Source organism: Marmota flaviventris, chromosome 1 (assembly GCF_047511675.1).
Source record: "Marmota flaviventris isolate mMarFla1 chromosome 1, mMarFla1.hap1, whole genome shotgun sequence".
Lineage (NCBI taxonomy): Eukaryota > Metazoa > Chordata > Mammalia > Rodentia > Sciuridae > Marmota > Marmota flaviventris.
Window position 1 is genome coordinate 166,556,409 of NC_092498.1, and position 23,054 is coordinate 166,579,462.

Genomic DNA, 23,054 nt, shown 5'->3' on the forward strand with positions numbered 1-23,054 from the left:
TTTGTGTTATTTCTATCTGATAGGAGAGAAATGGGGAAATGAAATGGCTGGCAGAAACTGCTGAGTTCTGTGATCTGGAATTGGATAGTAAAACTGGTGTTCCTCAACCCTGGGTCGACTTAACCTTTGATGTAACTCACAAATTATACCTTCCTCTTTGAACGAGTGGGGGCACCTCTGACACCCTACAATTCTAATATTGAGTCAACAGACATGTCAGTGATTTTGGGGCTGATGCTGCTCTGCTATGTGCCCTGGACAATCAAGGAGGTTCTGGGAGCTGGGGGTATAGCTCAGTGGTAGAGTGCTTGCCTAGCATGTGTGAGGCACTGAGTTCAATCCTCAGCACCACATAAAAATAAATAAAATAAAGGTATTGTGTTCATCTACAACTAAAAAAAATATTAAAAAACAGTTCAGTACCCCAGAAGGTTTCTATTCCTGCAGCAGTGTCTATACATCTCTGGAATCCAAGACAGAAAATGTGGAGTGATGTGAGAGATAAGCAGATAACGAAGTGAACCATTAATTCATCCATGTGTTCAATGCCTGATGGAGACTAGGAACTGTCTACTTTTCTTTCTTGTTTTGTTCTATCATTTACTCACACAGTCAGCCTATTCTCACCAAGTAATTACTCTGAATCAGAGGTTGGAAAAATCCAAGCTGGATAAGGCAGACTGCCACCACAGATTTTAGCCTTACAGAAGAGGGAGGGACCAGAAAAAGATAGAAAGGGACCTTGATTGTCAAAGAGACACAGAGCACCACTAGGAGGGGATTCTCACCTGAGTCCACAATTTCCAAGGACAGAAGCAGTGAAGGATTTGTTCTGCAGTCATTTACAATGAATACAGATGAACTACCTCTCTCAGCTCAACACAGATTTGTCAAATGTTACAGTTTCTAAGAGGGGTCGCCAATCTAAGGAGGCATTCGTTGTGCTTTGTGACATTAAGCAAAAGTTTCATAGAACAGGGGATATTTGTTTCGGGTGTTGAAGGAGGAGTAAGAGCTTGCTGGACAGGGATGGAATGAGTTCTGGATAGAAGGGCCACATGTGCAAAAGAGACTTCTGCCTGTTGTTGGTTTGGATGACTAACACGCCGTGTTCGATGATGAGGGCATGGGGCTTAATTTTCTCATTATGCTTCATGTAGAAAAGCTCTCAAAATGAAAGAGATGTGAAGCTTTCCTTTGGAGAATTAACAACCCTAGGGCTGGAAAATAGTTTGCTCTGAGACTTGGAAAGCAAATGGAAAATACATTTTCCCCCTGGTTAGAAAATGTTTAAACCCATTAGGATGCAAAGATTAGGGGCTCAAATTGGAATCACAGGAGATGTGCCAGCTCCACATATGTACTAGATTATTGTCTAGAAATGATGTAGGCACGGTGCCCATGAAGTAGAGTAAGATTTCTTTATAATGTAAAATCAGTAGAGAAATCTTTGAGAAGGGCCTAAGCATTTCCCTTTGCAAACCACTAGCTTACGAATTCAGTCAACATGATTCCTGGGTTTGGGAATCAGTTTGTCTTACTTTTCCTTCTTTTTCCTCCTTTTCCCCAATGCCTCTTGATAAGAAAAGGATAACTGTGTGCTTAACTCTGTGCTGTTTTGCATTTTTCATTTTTTTTTAAACTGGGGATTGAACCCAGGAGGGGAAACTCCACCACAGAGCTACATCTTCAGCGCTTTTAAAAAAGAATTATTTCAAATTTTGAGATAGGGCCTTGCTATGTTGCTGAGGTTGGCCTTGAACTTGCAATCCTCCTGCTTCAGCCTCTGGGGTCACTGTGGTTACAGGTGTGCACTGCTGTGCCTGGCTTTCTATTCATATTCACATGATCCCAGTGATTTTACACTGGTGGTTAAGATTTTTAGGAGAGGGTACACTGCTTCTAAAAAGGAAAATCACCCCAAAAGAAAAGGGTGCTATGAATTCAAAGCAGAGAGCCTCTCCAAAATAGGAGAGACCATGCAAACATATTTTGCAAGTAAACGTTGTGGCGGGAATCCAGGCACCTGCCAGATGGAGGTTGTTAGAAGTGATAAAATGCGTATTGACTTAGAATGCATCCATCCTCACCTGCTCACGTTTGATGAACTGCCAAGTCTAATTCTCTTAGTACCAACTTACCTTTTCTAATAGCTTTCTATTCCCACATCTGTCCTGTCACGTTGTTTAAATTTTTTTTTTTTATTTTGTTCTAACTATAGGATTAACCAGTGTTTCAGTGCAAAATCCATTCGATGGATTTACTTACTTGATCCTCCACTAAGGACGATCTTTCTCAAAACTGATTAAATCACAAAATGCAGAACACTCCGGTGAATGCGCCCAACTCCTTGAGGGCATTGGGGATGCCCTGACCAGGTCTCAAATGCCCTCTCCTTTGAGGTGCTTCCCAACTTATTGTCTCCAGGGAGCTTGTTCCCAGCCTCCTTCTGAGCCACCAGTTAGAGAGGGAAGCAGAAGAGCATTCAGACCACCTGTCATTTAATCTCAAGAAACAGTTGTAAAATGTTCTGAGTTCAGGGTGAACACAGTGCAGGGGTCTGGGGAATGCAGCCATGAGAGCATGGTGAGAATAGCCAGGGAGGAGCACAGGTGGACGGAGCATGGAAGAGCATTGCCTCTGTCCCTCTGTCTCTGCAGAGCTCAACCCAGGCTTTTGGTAGTTCTTCTCCAAGATTCTTTAACTTGTGTTCCCGCATGACTGTGTGTTAATGGGGCCAGGACCTTGCCTGAGCATCCCAAGGTTTCCTAGGCTCTGTTCCCACCAGCCCTTTGAATTTTAGTTTATTTTTTAATTGTACTGGGATTGAATGCAGGGGCACTTACCATGGAGCCACATTTCCAGCCTTTTTATTTATTTTTCTTTTTTGAAGGGGTGCTAGGGATTGAACTCAGGAACACTCAACCTCTGAGCCACATCCCCAGCCCTATTTTGTATTTTATTTAGAGACAGGGTCTCACTGAGTTGCTTAGAGCCTCACCATTGCTGAGGCTGGCTTCGAACTTATGATTCTCCTGCCTCAGCCTCCCCCGTCACTGGGATTACAAGTATGCACTATCATGCCTGGCCCCCTTGGACTTTTTGATATTCCTTTGCTCTTTCCTGGTCTCTCTGACCTTATAAAACATTACCTACCATTTGCACGGCTTAGATGCTTTCCCACCTTGACTTCTAGTATTGGTCTGTCCTGGGATTCACCACCCATTCTCTGTCTGTTGCTTATAATGCTAGTCATCAGCAAATTGAAGCAAAGCAGAGTGCACTGATGGTTTTGAGTACCTGTATGTTGAAAACCGTAACTGTTAAAGAATATAATGAAGTGATTTGTTCTGGTGACATATTGGTAACTGTGGATTATTATATAAGGAGTAAGATTTTATTAGACAGAATGCCTGGGCAGATGTTGGTGTTCTTGTTTTGGCTATTTTATTGACAGTTGTTATCTGAATACTTATGATTCTCACATCTGAGTTACCTATAACATGCATCAGATCAACTACTACTTATTTGATTACATATTTACTCCATTCCTATTTTGTGCAATCCTTGAAGGGAGGACTATGTCCCATTAGTCTTTGCTTAGCAAGTAACAGTTGAACTTAATTTCTTTTGAGAGAGAGAAAGAGACACAGAGAGACAGAGAAGGAGAAGAAAATCCCAGGTAAGTCACTGATCCCATCTGGTTCATATAAACTTTGATTTATGGCATATAACCAGCATAGGTGGTAAAATCATCTTAATAATCAGCATATGTGTCTTAGATGAGCTAATATTTGGGGGTGGGGTTCCCTTATACTTTTTACCATGTTCATCACCTTATTTATAATCCCCACAAATAGAGAAACAATTAGCATTATAGAAATAATCACAGGTATGTACACGTATAACAGATCACTAACTCAGTGTTATGGTGGGTCTGTGAAAGGGTGGTTGTGTATGTGTGTGTGTGTAGTTATATGTGTGTGTTTCAGGCTTGAGACTTTACAAAGGATCCCTGTTCTTAAAAAAAAAAAAAAAAACTAGTAAAATGAGCTGAGTGCTGTGGCTCATGTCTGTAATGCCAATAATTCAGGAGGCTGAGGTAGGAGGATCACAAGTTCAAAGCCAGCCTCAACAATTTGGTGAGACCCTAAACAATTTAGCGAAACTCTGTCTCAAAATTAAAAGGAGGTTAGCTGGGGATGTGGCTCAGTGGTTAAGCATTCCTGAGTTCAATACCCAGTACTGAAAAAAATAAAAAGAATAAAATGACAAAATAACACAATTTTTTTTTTATAGTGGTGAATAATAGGACTAAATTCATTTTCTAGGTGGGTGTGATGAGCCTTCACAGACAGGCAGCCATGGAGGTACTTGGGAACACTTGTGTTCAGTAACCTATGAACCACAATGAATGTCTGGTAGTGGAATTGAGGAAATGACCAAGTCAAGGCCAGTACCTTCTCCTTCTCTCTTTGCCACCATGCAGCCCCCATGCCCAGTGGACTCTGCCTCTCACAACTGTCTAGAGTGGCACCCCTCCCTGCCTATTTTTACTGAATTTATTGTCTTTGGGGTCAGACAACTTTGCCTTAGCATAATGCTTTCAAGATTTATCTATATTCTGGTATGTATCAGCCCTTCAATCTTTTTTTAACTACTGAATAATATTCAACTACGTGGCTATACCACATTTTGTTTATTCATTTATTAGTCGGTGGATATTTGGGTTGCTTCCACTTTTTGGCTCTAATTATTTATGCTGCTATGAACATTTGTGTTTAAGTTTTTGTTTGAACAAAGCTGTTCATTTTTCTCAGGAACATACTCAGGAGCGGGACTTTGGGGTCATACAGTTACTGTGTTCAGTGACCTTTTGAGAAACCTTCCAATGTGGCTGCACCCTTTCACATCCCTTAGACACTTTTACTATAAGAAGATAGGATCACACCATAGAGAAGTGCATTTCTAATTTGAAAATATTACATTAAATCACATTTCTCCCAGTAATATTTTTCTAACTTTATTGAGATATAATTTATGTATAATACAATTCCTCCATTTCAAGTGTACAATTCAATTATTTTGGTAGACATATCAAGTTGTGCACACATCACCATAATGTGGCAGTAGGTAAACTTTATGTTGTGTGTGTTTTTTCCTCTCTCTCGCAAGATCTCATAAGATCCTCCTCTTCCCACCATTTATTTGATCTGTCCTTATTCATTGAATGTGGTGATTCATTAGCTCAAGCAGCAGTGGAGTCAAAGGGCTGAGAAAACTTTGTGGTTAGCAAGCACAAGATTGAGAAACTTCATCACTTTAATTTTTTTTTCATGTCTCAAGAGATTCACAGTCCCATTTCTTGGATTCTGAAATAGGGAATAATAAAAAAAATTGAGTTTTTTCTTAACTCATTTGGTAGAAAAACCTGATTGAAATAACTGTGGATATGACTAATATTTATTTGTTCTACTGAACGTGAATGATCATACATCTACTATAGAAATATTAATATTTGATTATGGAGATTATTGAGTGCTGCCTCCAGCCTCATGAGGGATGGTAACATGTGTCATTTTACCTTTCTCAAATTCAAACAGTCCTGAGCTAGGGTAGCACACCTGGCCTCAAGGGATCTAGACCAGTGTCTGGTTTTAGAAGCCAGCATCTCAGAGCCTTTGCACCTGCTGTTCTTCTTTCTAGAAAGCTCTTCCTAGGTGTCCTCTGGGCTCCTTGTTCTTTCTCAGGAATTGGCTTTTTAGAGATCCCCTATCTTTTTTTTTTTTTTTTTTTTTGTATTGGGTATTGAATCCAGGGGCACTTTGCCACTGAACCACATCCCCAGCTCTTTTCTTTTCTTTTTTCTTTGAGACAAGCGTTTCACTAAGTTGTTTAAGGTTTTGCTAAGTTGCTGAGGCTGGCTTTGAACTTGAGATCCTCCTGCCTCAGCTTCTCTGAGTTGCTGAGTTTACAGGCGTGTGCCAGGAATCCCTTTTGTGACCACCTAAAACATTCATGTCCCTGTCATTCCTTACTATGTCCCCTTGTTTTATGATCCTCTTGGCACTTATATTCATCAGCTGTGATCTAAACAATTTGCTCCCTTGCTTGTTGTCTCTGTCTTGTCCACGTGAGCTCTAAGACGCTGGGAATCCTGGCTGATGGAGTGGCTGAGGAGCTGTTCCCCAGACAGTGGGCAGTGTGAAGACCCTACCTCCTAGAGGCGGCAACCTGCCCCTGCTCTCTCTCCCTGGCTTCTGAGTTGACTGTTCTTAGCTCTCATATGGCATCCAACTGGCCTTGACCTCCAGAATGCTGCCAAGGAGGAGTTTCTATCAGACCCCTCCAGTGCACCAAAAACTAGAGGTTTGCCCTTGACCCTGTGTCCACCTCTCATCACTGTGGATATAGAGACAGAAAGTTCTCTAAGTTGTCACCAGACCCAAGAGGGAGGATTGCTTGGCAGTGAAGGATATTAGACAATCAAGACTTGGGATCATTCTCTCTCTCTTTTATTTTTTTCTCACAGATTAATTTTCATGCATGTTCTTCAGATGGGAAGTAAGTGGTGACCAGAAAATCCATTTCTTTTCTCCCTTCAGGTGACAAGTGGGCAGCCAGTTTTTCTTACCTCCTGCAAAAGATAACAGAGTTCTCTTGTCCCTCTGCCTACACTTGGTTTCACACATGTAATATTCATGACAGGAGGGCTCCAATCAAGATATCTTGGCCTGGTTGATTGGCTTGTGAGATTTTGCAGGTCTTGACTGACTAGTCAGATGAGGCAGCTGCTGGTAGCCAGACTCCACAGTCCTGTGTCACCCCAGAGGGTGTTCACATTGACATGGCCCTAGTCTTCATAATGGTCTAACCAAGGCAGAGTATACTCAATTCCATTCTTAACACCACCATTCACTTGCTGTATTGGTTTGTGTTGTAGTCAAAGTTTTCTCTGTGACCAGCAAATCTGACAAAAGCAACGTAGAGGAGGAAAAGTGTATTGGGGACTCATGGTTTCAAAGTTTTCATCTATGGAAGACAGACTCCATGGCTCAGGTCCTGAGATACGATGGAAAATCGTGGTGGAAGGGCATGGCAGAGGAGACCTACTCAGTACATGACAACCAGGATTCAGAGAGAGCATGCTCTGCTCCACAGTGACCTACTTTGTCTATCCACCGCCTACCACCCAGTTCATCCATATTGATAGATTAATCCACTGATAAGGCTACAATTCTCATAATCTCATCATTTCACCTCTGAACATTCTTATATTGTCTCACACATGAGCTTTTGGGGGACACTTCATATCCAAACCATAACATCTTGGAAAGACCCTTTACCACTGAGGCTGTTTCTCATTTGTGTATCAAGCATGTGGTAGCTCCCCAAAGGCCCGGATGTCTGTATAGTGCTAGGCGTGAAGAAGGGCCTTGACCATGGTCATTCCCATCCTCTACATTTTCCTAGGACTCTTAATGTGCTCATATCTCTTCATATCCTTGGGGATGTAAAAGGGACATTTGAAAACCAGTGAAGTCTAAATACATTTCATGAATTAACTCAAATGTGTGGAGTTGCTAATATTTAACAGCTTTGAAATTGCAAAGTGGGAGTTTTGTGTGGTTGGACTTACTATGTCTCCATGTGTCTATTTCACAGTAAAGGAGGAGGGTGGGCAGCAGAAAGATGAACATGGAATGTCGTGCTGAAACGAGGCTCCATTCTGATCAGTCACATAAAAGCCCTGGAGAGTTGTAAGAGTCCAAGTCATGGAGTGGGTAGGGGGAGGTGGGAAGGAGAATGTGGGGGAAAAACAGGATGAATTTCAGGAGCAGGCATGGGGTACAGATGAGGAATTTAAGTTTTTGATCACAGTTAACTTTTGCATAAAATGGACTTAGTCTATCCTTCATGAACTCTTGTCTTTTCCTCATTAAAAGAAAAATCTTCAAATCTTTGATCACTAGAATTTATTCAAATATCTGCTTATTTCTTTGTCATTTTGATATAAAGTAATAATTAAGAGTTGACAAAGGAAAAAGGAGTCGAGGCTGGGAGGGTCGAGTGCATGAATAACTCTCCATAAAAATTCAAGCCTTGCATGTCATTTCAGTTCATTACCTGGGCATTAAAAGAGGGAGAGCCGGCTTATCCTTTAAGCTACCTTCTTATCCTTGGAAATTTAAAAATGCTAAATCTGGTTCCAGAGGGTGAAAATGTCATTTCTTGAAAGCAAGAAGCACATTTGAGAATTACAAGGGAAAAAATAACAAAGAGTGAGTTTAGACACACCCCCCACCCACACACACACACACATACACACACATACAATTCATGCAGAGACCAGGCCCTTGGTTTCCCCAGTTCCCACCAGACCCCAAAACTCATGCATGTCTCCTTGTGCCACAGCCCTGCTCCCCTCATTTCCTCCAGTTTCAATTTGGAGCACTCATCTTCCTGACAGTGTTAGACAAGGTTCAGAGTGTTGGCCTCAGGGTTTGTACTTTGGGGAACAAAGGTAATTTCTGAAGATCCTGAAGTCACCAGTTGTGGTATTAAGCAAGGGAATTGTGTAGAATATTTGGGGACCAAGGTAATGAAAATAGTCTTTTATTTTTCACTATGCATTCTTGATTTCATTTAAAATAAGCTCACATTTAAGTATATATGATAGACTTACCTTAGAGAGTAAAAGCCAGTTTGGCTCTATAACCAAGGGCCCTTCAAAACTCAAGAGTGACTTTTACAGTGACACACGCTTGTAATCCCAGGGAGGCTTGGGAGGCTGAGGCAGGAGGATCATGAGTTCAAAGCTAGCCTTAGAAACTTAGTGAGGTTCTGAGCAACTCAGTGAGACCCTGTCTCTAAATAAAATAGTTTTTTTAAAAAAAGGTTTGGGATTGGCTCAGTTGTTAAGTGCCACTGAGTTCAATCCTCAGTACCAAAAAAAAAAAAAAAAAAAAAAAAGTTGAGAGTGAAATAGGCTATTATTTTTTTCAAGCCAATGAAGAAATGATAAAGCTTAGTTGAAAATTGTGATCAATGTTAAATATTTTCATTTAACAAATTAGTGCTTTTTAATAAAGAATGCCTATACAAAAAAGTTGGACACTTCCCAAGAACATAAAAGGATATAGTAAAAAGGAATTATAGTATTGCATAGGCAGTGAGGCCCAGGAAAGAGATTCAGCTTTCAACCATATCACCTCTAATATTGCCATGGAATTTCTGTGACTTACCTGTAATCTCTTTAGGAGACAATGTGGAAACTCTTCCAAGGTTAAGACTCTATGAATTGGAGAGCTGGGTTCAATGGCTGTCTGACCCCTGGAAAGGATCATAGAGTTACCCTGAGCTGGGTCTTCAAGGAGCTTCCCAGAACAGTTATTATTGCTTTTAAGGTCAAGGGCATGTTTTCATTTTAAAACATTCCCTCCCCTGCATTTTCTTCCTCCTAGGAGCCCCAATTTTTCTCTCCCTTTCCCTCCTATAATTTTCCCTTTCATTTCTCCTTTCTTGCTCTCTCTTTCTCTCTTTCTCTCTCTTGCTCTCTCACCTGTTCCGTCTTCTCCCCTTTCTTTCTCCCTCTCCCCATTCTCCCTCCTTTCTTCCCTTCCTGTTACCGGGGTCTGGATCTCTTGTCCCAAATTTCCACCCCTCCTCCCACTTTAACAGCTCTCTACATGCTGACCCCTCCCCCTACCTCTGCCACCAAATGGTTCTTATAATTATCCCCTGGCCCTCTCTGTCAAGTTTGATCAGAAAACCAACAACTCTTTATGTATTCCAAGTAAGCAGGGATTTAATGTAGTGGATGAAGACTCCTTTGATGGTTGGAAGAGCTAAGAGATTGAGGGCCAAGGCAAGTGTTGTCTGAGTTCACAGAGTCAGAGTGCTGGAATCATGGGGCCACCACGAAGGGCCCCAGATGTCAGCAGCACAAATATCTCAGTTGATCCTCAGGAGGGTACCTGGATGGATGACAATGGCAGAGCATACCTGCCATCTGCAGGTGCCCACAACTTCATCTGGAGAATGTTGACTTCTTGCCTTTTTAGCTTGCAAATCTCTTAAGAATCTCACCTGGAACCAGGACATATAGTTGGTAGACTTCTAGCCCTGCCACGGAAGAGCTAGCTTAGATGGTGCTGAGAACCAGCAGGCACTATCTATTCCACACACCATTAATCACCAAATAGAATGCACTTAACGTTCTACTTTTTTTTTTCTATCCTTGTCTCAGTTGGTCTTACTGTGAAATTTTGCCACATCTGCCAGCCCTTCTGCAAGATGTTCCTCCTGAGTCCTGGCTTCCTTCTGACCATTCCTGGATACCTCCTTGGGGGCAATAATGGATAGTGGTTAAGGGTCCCAAGCTAGTTGACATTACTCGGTTCCTTACCTTATTCTCTATGTCCTGTTGGCCTCTTATGTTCTATAGATTCTCTTCCTAAATAGCTCCCAAATGCCTTCTCTTTAATCTTTCTCTTTATTGCTTTGAGTAATTTTTGATCATTTAAAAAATGTAGATGCTTTCCATAATCAGTAATATTCCATAACCAATAATATTTGCTGCTTGAAACTCTCTAACCTCCCTCCCCCTCCACATGCAGCAATGTAATTGCCTGAATAGACCATGCCCCATTTTTCTTAGGAAATACATTTTGCTTAAGGAAATGTCATGTGCATTTCCTTCCTCTGTTTCCTGCTCCAGCTCTTCTCTTTCAGATTCCAATATAGAAGACAAGGCTTTTGTATCACAGATGAGAAGCTTCCTTGCACCTCTCCACCCAGTCTCATTGATCCTACCTTCTGGAGAATCCCTTGCTTCCTCCTGCTGGAGTCTTCATTTCGTCTGTGTACCTCTCTCTCTCCCAAGACTGTAATGTCCTCCAGGGCAGGAACTGTGTCTTATAAACTTTACATTCTCAGAAGAATACTGCACCTGGCACCCAGTAGAGTGAATTATAGATATTACTTAATTTGTCCAACCACTGTATTCTGAGCATCGGCCACATGCTCAATGCTGGTTGGAGTACAGTGGGCTGGGGATCATACCTTTGAGAAGTCATTTGAGCTACAGATGATGGAGGAAGAGAAGGCAAACACAGAAAGGAAGATCCTCAGCAGGGAGAAGAGCTAGGATGATGGAGACAAGTTTGTGATTGTCTGGGGTCAGAAGTATGATTGGGAATATGAGCAGCTGAGGGTGCTGGACCTGATCATGAAGGACTCATGGTGATGGGCATGATCAACTCAGGGGTGTTGGACAGGAGCAATGCCCTTGTAATTATTCTTACAAGCCTCCATCTGGTAACTGTGTAGAGAATGGACTGTAGAGTACCGAGTAGAAGCTGGAGACTTGTTAGGACACCAGGGCTCTCCAGGGAAGAGAGGGTTGTGGCTTTTATGGTTTGGATATAAAGTGTCCCCAAAAGCTCATGTGTAAGACAATGCAAGAAGATTCCGAGAAACAAATAATTGAGTTATGATAGTCTTAACCCAATCAGTGAATTAACCCCCTGACAGGATTAACTGAGTGGTAACTTTGAAGCGTAGTAGGATGTGGCTGGAGGAGGTGGGTCACCAGGGGCGTGACTTTGGGGTATATATTTGTCTCTGGAGAGTGGAGTCTCTCTCTGCTTCCTGATCACCATGTGAGCTGCTTCCCTCCACCACATTCTTCCTCCATGATGTCCTGCCTCCCCTCGAGCCCTGTTGAATGGAGCCTGCTGTCTATGGACTGAGACCTCTGCAAATGTGAGCCTTCAAATAAACTTTTCCTCCTCTAAATTTGTTCTGGTTAGTCTTTTAATCACAGCAGCAAAAGTTGACTAAAACAGTGGCTCTCATGAGGGATTATAGAGGGGAGATAAAGACAGAAGCAGAGCAACAGGAGGCGTATTTAGGAGGAAGAGCCCACGGGAATAATCACTAATGGACCGAGATATCTGTGGAATAAATGGCATTAAAGGAAGTGGACTCTACTTCATTATCTTTCTTTCAGGACTGATACCAGATTCACTTTAAAGATTAATGGAAGTTCATACCAGATTCACTTCAAAGATGAACGGAAGTTCAGGTTTGATCACCATGCTCTTATACCCAGTGGGCCCTCTGGTCGGGCACAGGCCGTGTGCTCTCTAGCTTGGCTCACCGTCACCTGAACCCCCTTCCCTGCCTTTCCTGCACCCTTCTCCACCTGCTCTTCCTCCCATCCAACCCTGCTGCTCTGCAGACACAGTGGGCTCCTACCTTGGAGCCTTTGCCACCGAATCCCCATCTTGGCCCCCTGGCTGACTTCACTCATCCTTAACTCTAGCTCCATACCACATTATTTACAAAGCCCTCCCACACTGGCATGCTGATTTAGTCAGCTTTTTCACTGCTGTGACAGAAAGACCCAACCAGAACAATTGTAGAGGAGGAAAAGTTTATTTGAGGACTCACAGTTTCAGTGGTCTCAACCCATAAACAGCTAGCTCCATTCCTCAGGGCTCTAGGTGAGGCGGGACATCATGGAAGGAGGGTGTGGCAGAGGGAGGCAGCTCACATGGTAATCAGGATGTAGAGAGAGAGAGAGAGAGAGAGAGAGAGAGAGAGAGAGAGAGACTCCACGCTTCAGATACAAAATATATACCCCCAAAGCCACACCCCTAATGCCTACCTTTTCCAGTTACACCCCACGTGCCTCCAGTTACCACTCAGTTAATTCCTACCCAGGGATTAATTCACTGATTGGATTAAGACTCTCATAACCCAATCATTTCTCATCTCAATCTTCTTGCATTGTTTCCCCGCGTGAGCTTTTGGGGGACACCTCCCATCCAAACCATAACATGTGCCACCCCGTTGAGCTCTCTGCTTCCTGCTTTGAGTTTTAACAGTACTTAAACCTCTCTGCACTTGGTTTTCCTGTGTGTAAAATTGGGATGGTGTCAGAGTTTCCCTTCATGGGGTAGTCAGCCAGGATCCATTGGCTGAAGCACGTAAAGCAGTTTGGTGCATGGATAGGGTGTTCTCACCTTATGTGGCCCTCCTGTCATCAGCCATGCCACCGTGTCTGCTTGCTTCTCCTCCCAACTGAAGTATGATCATGCCAACGTCCTCAGAGCCTAAGCTCTCCGCACGATTCTCCCCACATAATTCATCATAGTCATCATTGTCAGCAGCAGTGGCCTTAATAACAGCTGACATAAATGAGCATTAACTCTGTGCCAGAAATTTTGGCTCAGAATACTATCATCAAGTTGCTGGAGCCAGGATTCAAACTCAGGTTGCCTTGACCCCAAGAGCCTGCACTCTGGGCCAACACATGTTCAATCCCAAACTGAAGTTGTCCCGGTAAACATTTGGATGGATGGATAGGAGGAAAGAACTAAAAGGAACAGGTTTTTCGCCCACATCACATGCATCTCAAAATCCATCTGTGTCAAGGTAAAGTCTGAGTGGACATGGATGTTGTTCTGCATTATTCCATTTTCAAGGAGAGAGGAAATTTCCCTTCCCTGGCCATGCTTGGAGCCCAGGAGTTAGGAGCTGCTCGTCCATTGTCTCACAGGTGCCATCCGTCAAAGGAGCTTGCTTTGGCAAACAGCTTAATTTCTGTGTTTGTGCCATTCCGAGGACATCAGTCAAAGCTTTCAATAAAGGCCTTTGCCTCATTCCATTTTCAGCTCCACTGATCCCAGATTTCACCAGTGAAGCTGAAAAAGGGAGCGGTGGGTTCTGAAAAGCAGTTCTTAAGGAGCAGGTGCACAGCCTTGTGTTTTTTTGAACGTGAGGTTTGCAGTCCTTTCCCTGGCAGCAGAATTAACTTTCACATAACCTCCACGTGACTGTGAACTTGGGGAGCTGCTCCAGGTTCTCCATATGTGAGAGCCAAGTGTGGGAGGCACAGACTCTGTGAAGGTTCCCAGTTCCAGTCAAGCTGTTTTATGCTGGAAAGTCTTGTCTCTTGCTCTGCCTCATCTTCATGGCATCTTAGGCTTGAGTGGACTATGTGGAGAGCAGGCTGTGTCTTGCAGGTCTCAGACTGGGCTTAGCCCTGAGTTACTCCATTTCATAAAGCAGCAACTGGACAAGAGTTACTCCACTTTGAGTAAGACAGTGGCATGCAGCACACACCAGCCGGTGATCAGACCATCCAGTGAATGTGCTATGAAGTCCAGAGGCTAGGAAGCTCCTGCCTCTGTCTCTGGGGCTGCAACTCAGCTCAGTCTCCCTCTTTTATGTGGCCCACTTTGAAACTGCCTGAGTGGGGAACTTGGCCTGTAAGCTTTGCACCCTGAACGAGTTCTTCACCTGGTTGGAAAACTTGTTTGACCACCAGCAGTGACTATATTTCTATCTGTTCTCTACTTTTTTGCTCTGGAAGCCCTTGAAACCCTAAGGCCACCTTAAACCTCCCTTAGCCTGTGTATCATTGTGTAAAGTGTGAAGTGTGACTTTAGCATTATAGATACTAATCATTAAGGTGGGAATGGAATGTTCGATTGCCTCAGTCATGACACCAAGTGAACCATGAGTGTTTTGGGTGAATGAAAGCCAATGAAAGTGATGTCGCTTATGGAATTTATTATCATTCAATAAGTTATTGTTATTCTGACATTGTGGAGAGACACAGACATGTCCAGTCTATGTTAATGGCATAGCTTGCCTACAACAGCATCCTTTAGGAAATGTTCTAAATGTACATTCTAATGTACATTCTCAGGTTCTCATGCTGAGGGACAGACCAAAGATAGGATTTAGTTCATCAGAGAAGAAAGACAAGGCTCAGAAACAATGAAAATTTGCCTAGTGCCAAGCAGCCAGTGGGTAGGAAGACTTGGAATTCTAACTTTTATATATCAGTCAGCTTTTCATTGCTGTGACCAAAATATCTGACCAGAACAACTCACAGGAGGAAAAGTTTATCTGGACACACAGTTTAGAGGTTCAATTCATGCTGTGGGCCTGAGGCGATGCAGAACATCATGGTGGAAAGATGTGGTGGAGGAAAGCTGCTCAGCTCACGACAGACAGATGGGAAACAGAGAGAGAAAGACAGAGATGAGGGGCCAGGGACAAAAGAGAAACCCCAGAGACACGCCCCCAGAGACACGCCCCCAGTGACCTACTTCCTCCATACCCTACCTACCTGCATTTACTATCCAGTACAGTTAGTCCTTTCAATTTATAAATCTATCAAACGGATCAATCCACTGATGAGTTTACAGTTCTCATCATCTAATCATTTCGTCTCTCCTCATTGCTACATTGACTCCTGAGGTTTAGGGGGACATCTCATCTTCGAACCGTAATACTTTGTCCTTTTGGGTTCTGAGTCCTGTGAACAAAATCTTTGAAATTGGAAACTAAATCACCTATTTCTTGGGGTCCCTAATAGGTCCTGATGACCTAGTAGGTTCTCAACGAATACTTGCTAAACTAAATCGAACAGAAGTGATGGAAAAAAGAAGGTCACTACCAGGAAAGAACACTGTCCAACAGGGCTCTTACCAACTCTAATACCCGGGCCAGGACTTACCTCATCTGGGACTGACGTTCCTGTCTTGCTTGGCTTGTTGGGCAGTATCTTCAATGCTCTGCCATCCTGGGTTCCATTCTGCCTTCTGAGTAAACCCAGGAAAGGTTGTAATGAAGGGCTGGAATAGAATTTTGTTTACCATTGTCATAACAATTAGGGAAGGGCGGTTTCCATCCCTTGTGCAAAACAAATGTTCGTCCTGAAAGTCATGTAATGTTATAGTCCCTGTTCATTCTCTCAGGAAGTTAAAGACAGTTCTATTATCCACAAAGGAAATAGCTCAGTTACCCCCTGAACTGAAATGTACTGAGGGGACCTTTCAAGTTTTGTCGATAAATAGCCTTGATTTTGATAATCAACCCTAAAAACCTTCCCAGGGTGGGTATAAGTAGAGGGCATTCTTTAAAAATGCTGTATTATTTTGAAAATTGCTTAGGCTGAAATATAAAGCAGACTGGCTCTCCTCTTCCTAACCCTGCTCCCCTCGCTGCCTGGGCCCTTGAGCAGCCCTTTTAAGCAAAGTTTGGCTGGTTCCATTTTCAACACCTTTGCAAAAAGCTCCATTTTGGCACAGGGAGCCTTCGATTATAGAATGAGATGACTTTAGTTTGGAAATTGGCCATCCACATTGATAACAGGTATTAATTTAATCAGCCTCAAATTGATAACAGGCATCTCCTGTGGAAACAAAGATAATTTGTTATTGATTGTGATTGTGTCTCCTGATGTAAACCACAGGCTTATTTTGTCTTGTAAAAGGCCAGTGTAGCTTTCTAGGATCTGAAGGAGACAGGAAGCGGGAGGAGGAGAAGGGAAGGAAGGAAAGAGACTGCTCCGTACACATGAGGTGTGTTTGTTCTTTTGTTCGGTTACCTGCTTTCTCTGGAAACCTTATAGATTAGCTTTTATAATCCACTTTGAAAATGTTTTTGCCGTTTTTAAAGCAGAAGCAATCTTTGCAGCTTTCAGGCAGAAGGTCATTTTACACAAAATGTTCATTCGTGTGCAACAAAGCTCATTTCTTTTACAGGAACAAAGAAATAATGAGGCCTCTTTAAAAGCTGTTTTTCTCTAAAGAAATGATCATCTTGATAGTAGGTGATTTACATGTGCCACTTCTATGGGAATTGAAAAGTAAAAACATTTGTATCAATAAGGATCACGGAATATAATCAAGCTCTCAGATATGATTCTGACTGAGTGGCAGCCTTGCAGGGTGGGAGGGGCCAATTGCTCCTTGTCTGACTGCATCCATCTCTCCAGGTTCTTCCTTTTGTCCTGCTTTATGGCCTGATGTCCTTGACATGGCCTTTGTGTAGGTCTCTGAGTGCTAGCTGTTTCCAGAACATTTCTCTAATTGCTGCTTGCAGAACATTTTCTTACCTCCAAAAGTAAGTGTGAAATGTTCTCATATTGGTTGGAACATTCTTTCAGCACCTGGATGTCTTTCTCCTAGGTGTTTTCTTTTCTCCTTCAGAGCTCAGCTGAATGTCACTCGTTCCTGGAAGCTTCCTTGGTCTCCTGGCAGTATTCTTTTTTCACTTACCCCTTTATATTAAAATAGCTATTTTTCCTTGTGTAGGTCCCTCCCTCTCCTATAAACCACCTCACAATGCTTCTGGGTCTCTAGTGAAACAGTCCCACATTTTGGGAAATAATCTTCTAATGATTCTAGCTACAAAACAGCAAAATCTGGGGGGGTGGGGGCACAAGCCTGTAATCCCAGCGACTCTGGAGGCTGAGGCAGGAGGATAAAGTCAGCTTCAGCAAATTAGTGAGGCCCTAAGCAACTCAGTGAGACCCTAATAAAATATAACAACTCAGTGAGTCTCTAATAAAATATAAAAGTCTCTGGGGATATGGCGTGGTGGTTAAGCACCCCTGTGTGCAATCCCAGGAACAAAAAAAATAAAAGTAGCAAAGATTCATCTACACCCTTCCAGGGTAATGAAAACTGTATGCCAAGAAAAGCAACACAAGTAGGAATGAAAATGTAAATGTGAACATCTTACTTTATGTCTCCAGTGTAATGGTTCTGGAAGGGGATAGCTTCTGACCCTGGACACACGATAGAAGTGTTTGGAATTATAGGAACGAAGCAATCTCATTTTGTTTGGGTTCCTAGAGACATCTTTTGATGACCCTTACTGAGCATAGAGATGTTTCATTTAGTTTCTGGTATCTATTGATTTTGAAGTTGGTGAGGAGAGGACCTGGGTCTCCTCTGTCCTCACTCATGGACTATAGGCATGTCCTTGTCCAGCCCTGCCATGTCATGTGAGAGTGGATAGCATTCGTCCTAGGTACACATTCTAATTGATGGACAAAAGCTATGATTCTTTTTCCATCAAACTCATGCCCTTAATACAAAAGCCACATGCACTGTGGCGCATGCTTGTAATCCCACCAGTTCAAGAGGCTGAGTCAGGAGGACGGTGAGTTCAAAGCCAGCCTCAGCAACTTAATGAAGCCCTAAGCAAGACCCTGTGTCTAAATAAAATATAAAAAGGGCTGGGGATGTGGCTCAGTGGTTAAGCACCCTTCAGTTCTATCCCTAGTACCAAAAGAAAAAGAAAAGAGAGAGAGAGAGAGAGAGAGGGAGAGAGAGAGAGAGAGAGAGAGAAAGAAAAATTCAAAAAGCCACCAAATCTAGGGTAAGGAAAATACGAACCATGCCACACTGAGTACTGTTGCACACAGTAATCAAAGCATAGCATCAACTACTGTGTTTGCTTGTTTTAGTCCTTGTTGACATGAAGGCAGGGTCATGTAATACCTAGCTCTGATATTAATGACAATTCATTAACTAGCTCCAAATTCATCATCGATGCAGCCCAAATCTAATGACTATAGATTTTCTTTAAAGTTTCCCCACTTGAACTTAATTCTTATTTGGGAAAGAATAATGTATTCATTCCAGAAAAAAAAATGGCAATAAAAACCCTGGTATGAGTATTATATGTGTTGTTGCAGAATGCTGAATGAAAACCACTAAACATATTAAGTGCTTTGAAATCTTTGTTATATTCAGACAGTTCACTGAAACAGCTTTTACAAGCCAAAGCTTTTGAGCTTTAACAGGAGAAATAAAAATAACTTTTTACTTTGCTTTTCCATATGGTTTTTATAGTATTGTTTTGCTTTAAGGATTTTCATCTGTAATTATCCCTCCCACTGTTTTAGGATTTTTTTTTATTAACTTTTTATTTTCATTGGTCCCCAATTTGTTCATTCTGATGGAATCGGTAGGAGTTCAGTAGTAAGTTCCTTCGGGTGGATATCATATTTTCCATTTTCTTTCCCACATCTCAATGCATGTTTCTTTCTTTTCTCCCATTGTTAAGTCAAAAATGACCAGGAAAAGAAAATGCAAGCAGAACACACACACACACACACACACACACACACGAAGAAGGAGAAGGAGAAGGAGAGAAGGAGGGAGGGAGGGAGGGAGAGAGAGAGAGAGAGAGAGAGAGAGAGAGAGAGAGAGAGAGAGAGAGAGAGAGAGAGAGAGAGAAAGAAAGATCATTTTCTTTTTTTGATGCAATCTTGGTCTGATTTTTCCTTCTTCTAGACCATGACCAAGTTTGACCTCTCCAGTGGCTTTAACCCTACTGTTGATTTAAGTGTTTGGGGAGGAAGTGGGAGGCTGTGCATTCCAAGTGTTCTTCAGATATACATGGGGTCATTGTCACAAGAAGTAAGATGTGATTTTCAATGAAATGCTTTAATATCCCCTCTGTTCCCCTTAGCAGCTTCGCCTTCACCACAGCTGTAAATACTTTCCGTGGTCCATGGAGTCTTGTGTTTCTTATTTATAAAGATAGCTCTTGTTTGTGTTTATTTCCCAAAAAGGGAAGAGTTATGTAGAAATATAAAAAGTCAGTGAAATGTGCATCAACTCTTGAATTACAACCTTTTAGCTGGTGGGTACTCTGTACAAAGGATTTATATTTTACTATATTGTTATCCTTTTTACTGAGTAAGGAAATGCTTTGGCATTAAAGAAGGAAAAAAAAAAAAAAAAAAAACAATCCGTGAACAAAACTGCTGTTTTCTAGTACCTCAGAGCTCAGTCTGAAGACTGGAGACTTCAAAGCAATTTTTATTTCCAGTGTTCAATTTTAATTAAAAACCACATTCACAATTCTGTAATCCCATCTGCAGATTCAAAAAGGGAATTCATATAAGAGAAAATTAACTTATTATTATGAAAATACATTGCCTTTCTAATAGATATAATAGAATAATCATTTTCCCCAGGCTCTGTGGTGATTCCTCACATAATCACTAAAATATTAGAAATTTTAATGGATTTTTCTTGCCTGCCAATGATAATCAAACTTATTTTTTAAAACATTCTTTTGACGAAGTTGATAAGGATATTTGCTCAGGGAAGAGAAGTTATGGGCTGTTATTTTCTACTGGCCAGTGTCAGAATTTGAAGCTGAATGGCCTTGACTTTGTTAGATGAGGATTCAGTTTATTTTTTATTTGATAATGGTAGGAACTTTGGTCCCCAGGAGTCTATTTTAGGTAAATTTATGGCACATGGTTTTCTTCTCAAAGAACATTTCTTTTAAGAAAGGTCAACTATCCTTTATTGCTCCTACAGGGTGTGGAGTTCTTCATGTGCCCCTTGTGCACAGTAAGAGTGCATCCTGGGAGATTTCCCCTGTATCCTTCCAGAAAGTGTAGGCCCTTCTCCCATCGGCCTCTGCCAGTGGTTGGCCATGTCTAGCAATATCCTAGCAGAGAGCCCTGTTCCAAAGTACTTAGTTGCTTCATGCGAGGTAACTATTACATGTAGCTGCCAGTCAACTATCTTCTCTTGAATCATATTTCCTAAAGCTCTGGAGTGAACATGATGGGAAAATAACCTTCATGGAAATAAGATTTGTGAGTGAAATTAAGTTTAAGACAGGCGTGCAGCAAATTTAACTTGAACATGTGGTGGTGCATGCCTGTAATCCAGTGACTTGGGAGGTAAGGAGGATCACAAGTTCAAGGCCAGCCTCAGCAACTTAGTGAGGCCCTGCCTCAAAATTAAAAAAAAATAGATAAAAGAAATTGGGCATTTAGCTCATTGGCAAAGCATCCCTGGGTTCAATCGCCAACACCAAAAAACAAAACAAAACAAAAATCCAACAAAACTGGTCAGCAGTATCAGAAGTCAGAGTCTGGTGTCCTCTGTGCTCAGCACGGAAGGCAGTGTCTTGGCTGCTCTGAGCAGAGAAGGCAGTATTATTGAATTATTTCCAGTGTGTTCCTTCTGTGTCCTGTCCCTTGTGTTGTGGTGTTTGTGGTTGAAATACATTTTGTATGGTGTTATCCAGGAATATGTTAAAGAGTATGTATGATTATATGATGTGCATAGACATATAAACATATACATACACATGTGTAAAGGAAACGTTATATATGAAACACAGTCCCTTGTAATCTTTGCATAACTTCAACTCACCTATTATTTTCATTTTGTTAGTAAGAAACAAGATTGTCGTTCCCTTTCTCTCTCTCTCTCTCTCTCTCTCTCTCTCTCTCTCTCTCTCCCCCCCCCAATATTATCTGTCTTGGACCTTGTGAAGTTTTATTTTGCTCTTATCTTTTGATCAATTGGCTGTTTCATTGATGTTTTTATTTCTGCCCCTGGACTCTCAGAATCCATTGAAAAACTTTTTAAGGTGTTTAAGTAAACAAATACTCAAAATGCATGAAATTGTCTTGATAATGTAAGTGTTCAGACATGCATAATATTTATACACACTGTATAAAGCTCAATATGTAACGATTTCATAATCCATGCAGAGAAATTCTAAATCTGTTACAAAGATTAAGAGAATAAGCTCTCAGGAACATAGATTTCTTCTATTGCTGCCTGTCACTCATCTGTCAGGATTCATATCAATACCTTTGCAGATTGCACCATGTGATCCTGGAAGCCTGCCAAACTTCATTGACTAGGATGATTCCAAGATAAGCCAGTGAGAGCGTGGGGCCAACAGTCTCCACACACAGTATCTTCTCCTATTTTTCTCTTTTTTCTGCTTCTCACCATCATGTCTCTTTTCTGTAAATAATTCGATGTCTTAAAATTAAAGTATATATGCAAACAAGTTTTAAAAAGACAAATAAGAATTAAAAAACCTTGAAGGGTTGGTGAGACCCATTCATCAAAGCATCTGGGTGAGGAAGGGCATGGGGTGAATGCCATCTTCAGTGGCCCTCAAACTTTAGCAACATCCGAACCACATGGAGGATGGGCTTAACCTGGGGCCACCCCCAGACCTGTTGCTTTAGCAGGTCAAGGATGCAGTCTGAGAGTTTGCATTTCTAGCCAGTTTCCAGGTGAAACCCATACTGCAGAAGGGGACTATTCTTTGAGAACCCCTACTCTACAGTCACCTCTTCATGTGGTTCAGATGAAGAAAATGAGGCCCAGAAAGGGAAAGGGGTTGCCCCAGGATCTTACAACTGGGCTTGTCCCAAGATTCCTCGCAAGAGGGTTGGCATCTGGGCTAGAGTAAAGAATGGGTCTTCTGGATCTGGCTCTGGAATATCTTCTGGGGTCTGTTCTCTGTCTGATCAGGGAAAAAGAGGCCCTTCCTGACCTTCTGACCAACTTTGAAACCAGAGTCCCACCCCTCCTGATTCCTGTCTGTGGGATCACTATCTCTGCTGGCCCTTCTCTTTGTAAGTCCCATGGAGAAAGAGGGCTTTGGTGCTCTTTACTGCTGTCTGAAGTTACCCTTTTCAAACACCCAGGTACTCCTGGGACATTTATCTGTTTATTCATGACCCTTTAGAGCTTAAAACTACTGTCACCATCTTTCAAACATGGCCTATTAAACTCAGGTCTGTGTTATGACAAGAAAAAGTAAAGTCAAGACAGCATAGGCAGCCGGGAGCAGTTACACATGCCTGTAATCTCAGCGGCTTGGGAGGCTGAAGCAGAAGGATCACGAGTTCAAAGCCAGCCTCAGCAACTTAGTGAGGCCCTAAACAATTCATCAAGACCCTGTCTCTAAATAAAATATTAAAAAAGGGCTGGGGATGTGACTCCAAGGACTCCTGGTTTCAATCCCTGATACCAAAAATAAAAATAATAAAATAAAAAATAAAGACAGCATAAGCTACAAGAGTAACCATGGAAAAAATAAAAGTGGCTGAATTTTTACTTAGTTCTAAAGGTTTCATTTTTCAAGTCTTTGAAATTTTAGTGAAATATTATTTCACTAAATGAGTTTTCTGCAATATCCTCCAGTCTGTATTTTCATGATGGGAAATATCTTTTGGTTGGTGAATTCAAATTAAAGTAAAACTGACTTTGGTAGTTGACGGATTTTCTTTAAATAAGGACAAGTCATGAAATTGTTTTGGTAAGAATATGAATTTGTTGAATTTACTTGGATAAGACAAATACTAAGTACGTTGTTCTCATGGGTCCTGTGTATTGATTTAGTTTCAGTGATTATATTATTGGGATGCAGATTGCTAAAATGGCATTTGTGTACCA

At 41.8% G+C, this 23,054-nt stretch overlaps 1 protein-coding gene across 1 annotated transcript in view; it reads left to right on the forward strand.

Annotated features, from left to right (window-relative positions):
- Positions 1 to 23,054, forward strand: part of Cacna2d3 (calcium voltage-gated channel auxiliary subunit alpha2delta 3) — an 872,527-nt gene that overhangs the window by 240,378 nt on the left and 609,095 nt on the right. The gene's annotated exons all lie outside the window — the stretch shown is intronic.